At 58.3% G+C, this 12,392-nt stretch overlaps 1 protein-coding gene and 1 long non-coding RNA gene across 3 annotated transcripts in view; one reads left to right on the top strand and one right to left on the bottom strand.

Moving 5' to 3' along the window:
* The window catches only part of LOC140388121 (von Willebrand factor D and EGF domain-containing protein), a 455,711-nt gene that overhangs the window by 36,605 nt on the left and 406,714 nt on the right, over positions 1-12,392 (bottom strand). The window lies entirely within an intron of this gene.
* LOC140388125 (uncharacterized) overlaps positions 1-12,392 on the top strand; it is a 175,084-nt gene that overhangs the window by 33,275 nt on the left and 129,417 nt on the right. The window lies entirely within an intron of this gene.

Here is a 12,392-nt window from a genome sequence, read left to right as displayed (position 1 = left end):
ACAGGCCTTTGGCCCTCCAAGCCTGTACCAAGCAATGATACCAACTTTTGCCAAAAACCCTCAGCACTTCCTTGTGCCGTATCCCTCTTTACCCATCCTATCCAAGTATTTGTCAAGATGCCTTCTGAACGCCGTTAATGTATCTGTTTCCACAACTTTCCCTGGCAAAGCGTTCCAGGCACTCACCACCCTCTGTGTAAAAAAACCTGCCTCGCACATCTCCTCTAAACTTTGCCTCACAGACTTTAAACCTAAGCCCTCTGGTAACTGACCCTCCACCCTGGGAAAGAGTGCCTGCCCATGCACTCTATCCATGTCCCTCATAATCTTGTAGACCTCTATCAGGTCACCCCTCAACCTCCGTCTTTCTAATGAAAACAGTCCGAGTCTATTCAGCCTCTCCGCATAGCTAACACCCTCCAGACTAGGCAACATCCTGGTAAGCCTCCTCTGCACCCTCTCCAAAGCCTCCACATCCTTCTGGTAGTGTGACGACCAGAATTGTGCGCAATATTCCAAGTGCAGCATTACCAAGGTTCTATGCAATTGTAGCATGACTTGCCAGTTTTTTCCTTGATGCCGGGTCCAATGAAGGCAAGCATTCCGTATGTTTTCTTGACTACCTTGTCCACTTGTGTTGCCACCTTCAAAGATCTGTGGACATGCACTGTGGACGTATCTCTCTGACTTTCTAGATTCTTACGTGTTTTGCCATTTACGGTATATTTCCCCTCTATGATAGACCTACCAAAATGCATTACTGCACATTTTCCCGGATTTAACTCCATTTGCCATTTCTCTGCCCAAGTCTCCAACCTATCTATGTCCTGCTCTATTTTCTGACAATCCTCAACACTATCTGCCACTCCACCAACCTTGGTGTCATCCACAAACTTACTTATCAGACCAGCTACATTTTCCTCCAAATTCTTTATGTATACAACAAACAACAGATGCCCCAGCACAGATCGCTATAGAACACTACTCGTCACAATCTTCCATTCAGAAAAACACCCTTCTACTACGACCCTTTGCCTTCTGTGACCGAGCCAGTTCTGTATCCATCTTACCACCTCACCTCTGATCCCGTGTGACTTCACCTTTTGTACCAGTCTACCATGAGACACCGTGTCAAAGGCTTTAGTGAAGTCCATGTAAACAACATCCATCACCCTCCCCTCACCAATCAACTTTGTAACCTCCTCAAGAAACTCTATCAAGTTAGTGAGGCACAACCTCCCCTTCACAAAACCGTGCTGTCTGTTGCTTATGAGTCCATTTGTTTCCAAATGGGTATAAATCCTGTCCCTGAGAATTCTCTCCAATAATCTACCTACTACCGATGTGAGGCTCACCGGCTTATTTATAGTTTCCAGGATTATCCCTGCTACATTTCTTAAACAACGGTACCACATTAGCTATTCTCCAGTCCTCTGGCATCTCACCTGTAGCCAATGAGGATACAAAGATATCAGTCAAGGCCCCACGATAGTATTGTGGATAGCACAATTGCTTCACAGCTCCATGGTCGCAGGTTCGATTCCCGGCTTGGGTCACTGTCTGTGCGGAGTCTGCACATTTTCCCCGTGTGTGCGTGGGTTTCGTCCGGGTGCTCCGGTTTCCTCCCACAGTCCAAAGATGTGTGGGTTAGGTGGATTGGCCATGCTAAATTGCCCATAGTGTCCAAAATTGCCCTTAGTGTTGGGTGGGGTTACTAGGTTATGGGGATAGGGTGGAGGTGTGGATATTGGGTAGGGTGCTCTTTCCAAGAGCCGGTGCAGACTCGATGGGCCGAATCATAGTATTTAAAGTGCACAAGGAGGCCATACCGTGCTGCCCTGCACTGGCCTCCTTCTGCACAGTAAATTCTATGAAATTCTTTGATTTCAATGCTCCTTTTAAAATTGATATTGGAGTGGCTGTTAACATATATTTAAAAAAATAATCTTTATTGTCACAAGTACGCTTACATTAACAGTGCAATGAAGTTACTGTGAAAAGCCCCTAGTCGCCACATTCCGGCACCTGTTGGGTACACAGAGAGAGAATTCAGAATATACAAATAACCTAACAGCACATCTTTCAGGACTTGTGGGAGGAAATCTGAGCACCCGGAGGTAACCCACGTGGACACAGGGAGAATGTGCAGACTCCATCAGACAGTGACCCAAGCCGGGAATCGAACCTGGGACACTGGAGCTGTGAGGCAACAGTGCTATCCACCGTGCTACCGTGCTGCCCATTTGGTTTCAACCAATGATCCTTTATCCATCAGACATTAATTACAAGGGCATGGAGACAGAGACCTTCAAATCAAAGGCAGGATATCTGTTCCTTTTAGCTACAAAGGACAACAGATTATTGATTCTCGCTATGCTTTTCACAATATTCCTACATCCTTACTGGGAATCTTAGAAAAACAGATGATGCTAATGATGTGCATAACTCATTGTCCTTCGTGCAACAATCTTCAACCTTTTGTTGGAAGGAGTGGGAATTCTGCCTCCAGATGCTGAGAACGTTTGTGTGTTAAGCAGTGAGTTCCTTTCTTTCACAGACACAACATCCACCAGACCCAGGGCAGAGATTGAAGCTATGAATCTCTCAGTTCTTCATGAAGTAAGACTAGAGGTGGAGGATACAAGAGACACTGCAGCAGACAGTGACCATCCCCATGAGCTACTGGCTCTTCCGAGAGTGATGAGGAAGAATCACTTGCAGTACTGAGTGCAGTGCAGAAGGTTCAGAGAGGTGACAAAGCACATTAGAAACGTGAAGAGGGATTGTGTGAAAAGACCGGCGAATAACATAAAGAGAAAACCCAATATCTTTGACAGGCATATAAAACAATAAAAGTGAGGTATCAGGGAGAGTAGGGCTGATTAGGGACCTAAAAGGGAATTTATACATGGGGCCAGGAGGCATTGCTGAGATATGAAATGAATGCTTTGCATCTGTCTTTACCAAGGAGGTAAATGTGACCCAGGGCATGGTGACAGACTTTTCACAGTAACTTCTATCCCTAGAAGAGTTCAAAATTGATTAGGAGGATGTGTTGAATAGACCGTTGGTATTTAAAGACACAAGGCACTAGGACCAGATGAGGTGCATCCAAGGATATTGAAGGAAGTGAGAGTGGAAATTGCAGGGCACTGGCCATAATCTTCCAGTCTTCTCTAGACTCAGGGGAGGTGCTAGAGGACTGCAGAATTGTATATATTATGTCCTTGTTCAAAAAAGGTTGTAAGTACAGCCCAGCAATTACAGGCCTGTCAATCTAACATCAGTGGAAGGGAAGCTTCTCGGAACAATTATTTTGGATAGAATTAGGAGTCACATGGAAACATTTGGATTGATTAGGAGGAGTAAGCATGGGTTTCTAAAGGGGAAATCGTGTTTAACTGACCCCCTGGAGTATTTTGAGGAGATAACAGAAAATGTTGATGAGGGTAATGTTGTTGATGTGCTGTACATAGATTTTCAGAAGGCATTCAGTGCAGTGCCACACAACAGACTTGTGAGAAAAATTATATCTCATAGAATAAAAGGCACAGTCGTAATGTGGATCCAAAAGTGGATGAAGAATAGGAAGTAGAGAGTAATAGTCAATGTATATCTTTTGGGCTGAAGGAAGGTTTGCAGTGGTGTTCCCCAGGGGTCGGCATTAAGACCCTTGCTTTTCCTGATATATATTAATGATATAAATCTTGGTGAGTAGGGGATAATTTCAATATTTGCGGATGACACAAAACTTGGAAGTATTATCAACTTGGAAGTAGATGAGGAGAAACTGTTCTCACTCGTAAAAGGATCAAGAGCAAGAGGGCACAGATTGAAAATGATTTGTAAAAGAAGAGTATATGATGTGAGATAAAACATTTTCACACAACAAGCAGCTATGGGCTGTAATCCTTTGCCTGGAAGTGTGGTGAAGGCAAGTTCAATTGAAAAATTCAAGAGGGTATTAGATGATTACTCTTGAATAGAATCAATGTGCTGAGGTATGGGTAAAAGGCACAAAGCCATTGTTTGGAGAGCTGGTACAGGTACGATGGGCCAAGTGATCTCCTTCCACGCTGTAACAATCCTATGAGTCTGCAATTTCTTGGAAGTTGCGGTTCCGGAAAATGATTCATCTTTCCTGTTGTTGGATGCACCACATGAAGTCTCTGTTGTCTTTTTATAAAAATCAGCGGTGCTTTTTAAAAATTTGTTTACAAGATGTGGGCATCGCTGGTTAGGCCAGCATTTATTGCCCATCCCTAGTTACCCTTCAGAAGTTGGTCGCGAGTTGCCTTCCTGAACTGCTGCAGTCCTTGAAGTGTAGGTACACCCACTGTGCAGTTCGGGAGAGAGTTCTAGGATGTTGCCCCAGTAACAGTGAAGGAATGGCGATATATTTCCACATCATGGTGGTGAGTGACTTCGAAGGGAACCTCCAGGAGGTGGGGTTCCCGGGTATCTGCTGCTCTTGTCCTTCTAGATGGTAGTGGTCGTGGGTTTGGAAGGTGCTGCCCGAGGAACCTTGGTGAGTTGCTGCAGTACATCTTGTAGATGATACACATGGCTGCCACTGTTTGTCGGTCGTGGAGGGTTTAAATGTTTGTGGAAGGGGGAGCAATCAAGCGGGCTGCTTTGTTCTGATGGTGTCGAAATTACAGTTCATAGAGGATCACACTGTTTCATTGATACATAGAAGATAGGAGCAGGAGGAGGCCTTTTGGCCCTTCGAGCCTGCTCCGCCATTCATCACGATCATGGCTGATCATCCAACGCAATAGCCTAATCCTGCTTTCTCCTCATAACCTTTGATCCCATTCTCCCCAAGTGCTATATCCAGCCGCCTCTTGAATATATTCAAAGTTTGAGCATCAACTACTTCCTGTGGTAATGAATTCCACAGGCTCACCACTCTTTGTGTGAGGAAATGTCTCCTTATCTCTGTCCGAAATGATTTACCCTGAATCCTCAGGCTGTGACCCCTGGGGCGAAATTCTCCGTTATCGGCGGAAAGTCCGCCGATCGGCGCAAAAAACGGCGCAAATCCGACTTGCGTCACGTCGGAAAAATGGGTCGTAAGTCTCCGGCCCGAAATGGGCTAGCAGCGACGTAACGGGATCCGCGCTTGCGCAGTGGTTCACGTCGTGCAGCGTCATACGCGCCGCACGGCGTGACGGCTCATAAGGCCGCGCTGCTCCCCCCCACCCGACCGGAACACCCGACTGGAACACCCGACTGGATGGCTGGCCGCCGCTCAGCCCCGAGGTTCGAGTCACGGGATGTGGAGGCGCTCCTGGACGCGGTGGAGCAGAGGAGGGACGCCCTGTATCCCGGGCACGGCCGCAGAGTTGCCCCAAGCCACAGCCGGCGTCTGTGGAGGGAAGTGGCAGAGGCCGTCACCGCTGCAGCCCTGACACCACGGACAGGCACCCAGTGCCACAAGAAGATGAACGACCTCGTCAGAACAGGCAGGGTGAGCCTCCCCCATATCCCCCCTCCCCCATATCCCCCCTCCCCCATATCCCCCCTTCCCCCATATCCCCCCTTCCCCCATATCCCCCCTTCCCCCATATCCCCCCTTCCCCCATATCCCCCCTTCCCCCATATCCCCCATATCCCCCCTCCCCATATCCCCAAGTGAATCCAGCCCTAACCTTAACCTCTGCAATGCACGCGCAACCGATGGCGTGCATTCATATACCTGCCTAACAGTGTTGCCGTTTACCCCCCCCCCCCCCCCACAGGATAAGCGCGCACACAACAATAGGGAGCATGTGTGGACTGGAGGAGGCCCCGCTGATGAGAGGCCACTGACCGAACACGAGGAAAGGGCCCTGGAACTGGCTGGCGGACCTGACGATCGGGAGGTTGCTGATGCAGAGGTCAGGGGCGTAGTAGCAAGTGAGCCACCGACAGCCCATCCCCATATCCCCCCTCCGCTATATCCCCCTCCCCCATATCACCTGATCACTGCCTGATGTCTAACCATGCATGCTTCATTGTGTATCGCAGGACCAAACGTCCAGGCACCCATCCCCGCAGATGCAGACCGCCCGCAGGATGCCCCTCGGAGGCCACGGGAGACGGAGAGACACGAACCCTCCTGCATGCGACGCCCGCAGGATGCCCCTCGGAGGCTACGGGAGACGGAGAGACCCGGATCCTCCAGCATGCGACGCCCGCAGGATGCCCCTCGCACACCACGGGAGACGGAGAGACCCGCACCCTCCAGCATGCGACGCCCGCAGGATGCCCCTCGCACACCACGGGAGATGGAGAGACCTGGAGCAACAGGGAGACGACACCCCCGTCACGTGCGGGAGCGACCACCCAGCGACGAGGGGGGCAGCCACAGGCCCCCGTCACATCCGAGCCAGGACACCACTACCCAGGACACCACTACCCGGGACACCACTACCCGGGACACCACTACCCGGGACACCACTACCCGGGACACCACTACCCGGGACACCACTACCCGGGACAGCACTGCCCAGGACACCCCTACCCGGGACAGCATTACCCAGGAAGACGAAATATCGGACAGTGACTCAGAGTGGATGGGTGGAGACGAACCCCCACCCCAAAGTGCCATGGACTCAGAGTGGGACGAAGAGCACGGCACAACGCCACTGCTGTCACCAACACCCTCCTCCATCGCAGAAACACTCAGCTCGGTTGGGCACTTTAGTGATGAGGCGTCTGGTACACTCACTGGTGCGCACAACACAGCCGTCCCGGTACAGCAGGTGGAGGTAGGAGCAGCAGAGGGGCCGGGCGGTCGGAGGGCAGCCCAGCCCAAGCGAACATCTGCCGCCCAGATGGATCCCGGGTTCCTGGAGTTACCACACCCACACATAGATCCGATGCAACCACCGACCTGGAGACGAGCGAAGAGGGTGACGGGCGGCTTGCGGCGGCTGCAGTCGCAGGTGGAGGAGTCCACCCGCGTCCAGGAGCTGGGAGTGGTGCCGGTCATGCGTGCCACCCAGGCTGACACCGCACGGGTGGCGTCCGCGGTGGAGGCAATGGGTGCGACGGTGTCAGACATGGGGAACGGTTTGCGAGGCCTGGGGCTTTCCGTGCAGGCGGCGTCTGTGGCCCAGGACATGGCTCCCCTCTCACAGGAGGCCATGAGCCAGTGCCAGCGCCAGATGGCAGAGGCGCTAAACGCCATAGCCCAGTCTCTGCAGGCCATGGCCCAGTCTCAGCAGGCCATGGCCCAGTCTCTGCAGGCCATCGCTGAGGGCATCGGCGCCAGTGGCCATGTGCGAGCCGGCGTTGCACTGTCACAGACAGGGTTTGCCAACCCCCTGGGCTCCATGGCTGCAAACCTGCAGACCCCTGTCGATACCAGCACGGGCCTCCAGGACTGGCAGCGCCAGATGTCGGGGGGGGTGTCGGATGGCCAGTCCGTTCGCATCCCCCATCCATGTAGAGGCCTGGGGACCATCGGGCACCCCGAGGGAGGAGGAGGTGGTGTGGTCCGTCCCGGCTCCCCCTGTAGGGGAGGTCCCGGTACACCGTGACACCTCGGACTCCCCCCCACTCTTCCGTCCCAGGTGCATCAGGTGGGCAACGGGCAGGACAGGCTGGCAGCTCGCCATCCCAGTCGCCCGGGCCGCAGCCTGGCCCATCTAGGCCAGGACACCCCAGGAAACGGCCGCCAAAGGGATCCAGTGTCAGAGGGCAGGAATCACAGGAGTCCACCTCCAGTTCTGCTGTACCGTCTGGGGAACCACGTAGACGTAGTCAAAGGGCCCGTAAGGCCAAACAATTAGACACTGAGTAAGTTGGCATGGGTGCAGGGCACAGATGAGTTTTAGGGGCTAGGGCACGTGCATGAACTCCTTTGGTTATTAAAGTCAATGTTACACCTACAGAAGCTGCCTTTGTGCTCTGTCCAAAGTGTGCGGGGGTGTCATGTACGTTGAGCGCAAGTGTGTGTGTGAGGGGTGGTCTTACCTCAGCCCCAGGTGAGTCTGCCCCCTTTCCCCTGGGCCGCCATCAACATCCCCCCGGGCAGAGGACAGGACCGTGCGCTGCAGTGTCACAGCCGCATGCAGGGATGGTCCGGGTGGATGGTGGTACTGTGGCCATGGGTCAGACATAGTCCAACGATGTAGAGCCAGGAGCTCACCGCAGGGCGGGTTGTCATCATCCTCCATGGCCTGCAATAGACACGCGTCCACCCGCAACTGTGTGATCCCGGCCCGTTGTGCCGCAGCTGGACCGGCAATGGGGGGGTGGTGGGTGGTGTGCATGCGGGTGGGGTGGGTGGGGTTGGGGAGGGGGCTGTGGGTGCTGGGTGGGTGGATGGGTGGGTGTTGTGGGTGGTCGGCTGTTGCCATGGTGTGCGGTCTGTGGCCATACTACCCGATTCCCACGCCCATCTAGTCAGTGAAGTGGGCGGCTATCAGTCTGTCCCGTGCCCGCTGGGCCAGCCGGTAACGGTGGACAGCCACCCGCCTGTGTCTACCCCGTCTGCCCTGACCATTACCCCCATCCCCCTCATCTGGGGAGGACTGCGCCTCTTCCTGCTGCTCCTCCACTCCGCCCTCCTCTGCCTGCGGCACATCGCCCCTCTGCTGGGCTATGTTGTGCAGGACGCAGCACACCACAATGATGCGGCCGACCCTATCTGACCGATACTGGAGGGCGCCCCCAGAGAGGTCCAGGCACCTGAAACGCATCTTCAGCACGCCAAAGCACCTCTCTATCACTCCCCTTGTCGCTACATGGGCATCATTGTAGCGGTTCTCCGCCTCATTGCGTGGCCTCCGTATAGGCGTCATCAGCCACGATCGCAATGGGTAGCCCCTGTCGCCCAGCAACCAGCCCCTCAGCCGGGCATGGCGTCCCTCGTACATGCCGGGGATGGATGACCGCGACACCACGTATGAGTCGTGTACACTGCCTGGGTAACGGGTGCAGACGTGCAGGATCATCATGCGGTGGTCGCAGACCACCTGTATGTTCATCGAATAGGTCCCCTTCCTATTGGTGAACACGGCCCTGTTATCTGCAGGTGGCCGCACGGCGACGTGCATCCCATCGATCGCGCCCTGGACCATGGGGAACCCGGCCACGGCAGAGAAGCCCACGGCACGGGCATCTTGGCTGGCCCGGTCCACAGGGAAGCGGATGTAGCGGTGCGCCATGGCATATAGGGCATCTGTCACTGCCCGGATGCACCGATGCACCGATGTCTGCGATATGCCGGACAGGTCCCCACTCGGTGCCTGGAATGACCCCGTTGCATAAAGGTTCAGGGCCACCGTAACCTTGACGGACACGGGGAGAGGGTGTCCCCCGCCAGTGCCTCGCGGTGACAGGTGTGCCAGCAGGTGGCGGGTGTGTGCCACGGTTTCCCGGCTCATCCGGAGTCGTCTCCTGCATTCCCGGTCCGTGAGGTCCTGGTATGACTGCCGGGGCCGGTACACACGGGGCGCCCTCGGGTGCCTCCATTGCCGTGGGGCCGCGACGTCCTCCTCCCCCTCCTCGTCCTGTCGGTCAGGTGTCCCTCCAGCCTGGGCGGCTGCCGCCTGCCCCTCTGCGGCAGCCTGCGCCACCTCTCCGGCACGCTCCTCCTCCTCCTCCTCCTCCTCATCCAGGGCAACATAGACATGAGCGGCTGCCACCACGGCGGCCAACATCGCTGGATGATCGGAAAACATGACGGCCTGGTGGGGGGAGGGGAATGACGACATGTCATCATTGCCCATATCCCCTCCTTCCCCCAGCCAGGTGGCATGGACCGCATGGGTCCAACTGTTGGAGGCTGGCACCTGGCCAGGTGGACCAACTCACTTGCCCTCGCATCCCCCTCCCCGGCACGGACCACCCATCACCCTCCCCGGCATGGACCCCCCCCCCAACCTCCACCCCGGCACGGACCCCCCCCCCCAACCTCCACCCCGGCACGGACCCCCCCCAACCTCCACCCCGGTACGGACCCCCCCCCAACCTCCACCCCGGCACGGACCCCCCCCCAACCTCCACCCCGGCATGGACCCCCCCCCCCAACCTCCACCCCGGCATGGATCCCCCCCCAACCTCCACCCCGGCACGGACCCCCCATCCCCCTCCCCGGCACGGACCCCCCCCCCCAACCTCCACCCCGGCACGGACACCCCCCCCCAACCTCCACCCCGGCACGGATCCCCCCCCAACCTCCACCCCGGCACGGACCCCCCCCCCCAACCTCCACCCCGGCACGGACCCCCCATCCCTCTCCCCGGCACGGACCCCCCATCCCCCTCCCTGGCACGGACCCCCCCCCCAAACTCCACCCCGGCACGGACCCCCCCCACAACCTCCACGCCGGCACGGACCCTCCATCCCACTCCCTGGCACGGACTACAAAATTATGAGGGGCATAGACAGAGTGGATAGTCAGAGGCTTTTCCCCAGGGTAGAGGGGTCAATTACTAGGGGGCATAGGTTTAAGGTGAGAGGGGCAAGGTTTAGAGTAGATGTACGAGGCAAGTTTTTTACGCAGAGGGTAGTGGGTGCCTGGAACTCGCTACTGGAGGAGGTAGTGGAAGCAGGGACGATAGGGACATTTAAGGGGCATCTTGACAAATATATGAATAGGATGGGAATAGAAGGATACGGACCCAGGAAGTGTAGAAGATTGTAGTTTAGTCGGGCAGTATGGTCGGCGCGGGCTTGGAGGGCCGAAGGGCCTGTTCCTGTGCTGTACATTTCTTTGTTCTTTGTTCTTTGGACCCCCCATCTCCCTCCCCGGCACGGACCCCCCATCCCCCTCCCTGGCACGGACCCCACCCCAACCTCGACCCCGGCACGGACCGCCCCCCAACCTCCACCCCGGCACGGACCCCCCCCAACCTCCACCCCGGCACGGACCCCCCCCCAAACTCCACCCCGGCACGGACCCCCCCCATCCCCCTCCCCGGCACAGACCCCCCATCCCCCTCCCCGACACGGACCCCCCCCCAACCTCCACCCCGGCACGGACCCCCCCCAACCTCCACCTCGGCACGGACCCCCCATCCCGGCACGGACCCCCCATCCCCCTCCCCGGCACAGACCCCCCATCCCCCTCCCCGGCACGGACCCCCCCCCCCCCAACCTCCACCCCGGCACGGACCCCCCCCCCCAATCTCCACCCCGGCACAGACCCCCCCCAACCTCCACCCCGGCACGGACCCCCCCCCAACCTCCACCCCGGCACGGACCCCCCCCTAACCTCCACCCCGGCACGGACCCCCCATCCCCCTCCCCGGCACGGACCCCCCCCCAACCTCCAGCCCGGCACGGAACCCCCCCCCCCTAACCTCCACCCCGGCACGGACCCCCCATCCCCCTCCCCGGCACGGACCCCCCCCCCCAACCTCCACCCTGGCACGGAGACCCTCCCCGGCACGGACCCCCCATCGCCCTCCCCGGCACGGACCCCCCATCCCCCGCCCCGGCACGGACACCCCCCCCCCATCCCCCTCCCCGGCACGGACGCCCCCCCAACCTCCACCCCGGCAGGGATCCCCCCCAACCTCCACCCCGGCACAGACCCCCCATCCCCCTGTCCGGCACGGACCCCCCCCAACCTCCACAGACCCCCCATCCCCCTCCCCGGCACGGACCCCCCATCCCCCTCCCAGCACGGACCCCCCCCAACCTCCACCCCGGCACGGACCCCCCCATCCCCCTCCCCGGCACGGACCCCCCCCCAACCTCCACCCCGGCACGGACCCCCCCCCCCAACCTCCACCCCGGCACGGACCCCCCCCAACCTCCACCCCGGTACGGACCCCCCCCAACCTCCACCGACACGGACCCCCCCCCCAACCTCCACCACGGCACGGACCCACCATCCCCCTCCCCGGCACGGATCCCTCCCCCCCCAACCTCCACCCGGCACGGACCCCCCCCCAACCTCCACCCCGGCACGGACCCCCCCCCCAACCTCCACCCCGGCACGGATCCCCCCAACCTCCGCCCCGGCACGGACCCTCCCCCCCAACCTCCACCCCGGCACGGATCTCCCCCCAACCTCCACCCCGGCACGGACCCCGCCCCCCCAACCTCCACCCCGGCACGGACCCCCCCCCCCCCCCAACCTCCACCCTGGCACGGACCCCCCCATCCCTCTCCCCGGCACGGACCCCCCATCCCCCTCCCTGGCACGGACCCCCCCCCCAAACTCCACCCCGGCACGGACCCCCCCCTCCATCCCCCTCCCTGGCACGGACCCCCCATCCCCCTCCCCGGCACGGACCCCCCATCCCCCTCCCTGGCACGGACCCCACCCCAACCTCCACCCCGGCACGGACCCCCCCCCCCCAAACTCCACCCCGGCACGGACCCCCCCCCAACCCCTCCCCGGCACAGACCCTCCATCCCCCTCCCCGGCACGGACCCCCCCCAAC

The sequence above is a fragment of the Scyliorhinus torazame genome, chromosome 2, assembly GCF_047496885.1.
Source record: "Scyliorhinus torazame isolate Kashiwa2021f chromosome 2, sScyTor2.1, whole genome shotgun sequence".
In the NCBI taxonomy this organism is placed as follows: Eukaryota; Metazoa; Chordata; class Chondrichthyes; order Carcharhiniformes; family Scyliorhinidae; genus Scyliorhinus; species Scyliorhinus torazame.
The sequence above is the reverse complement of the archived record's forward strand: the minus strand, read 5'-3'. Positions and strand labels throughout refer to the sequence as shown.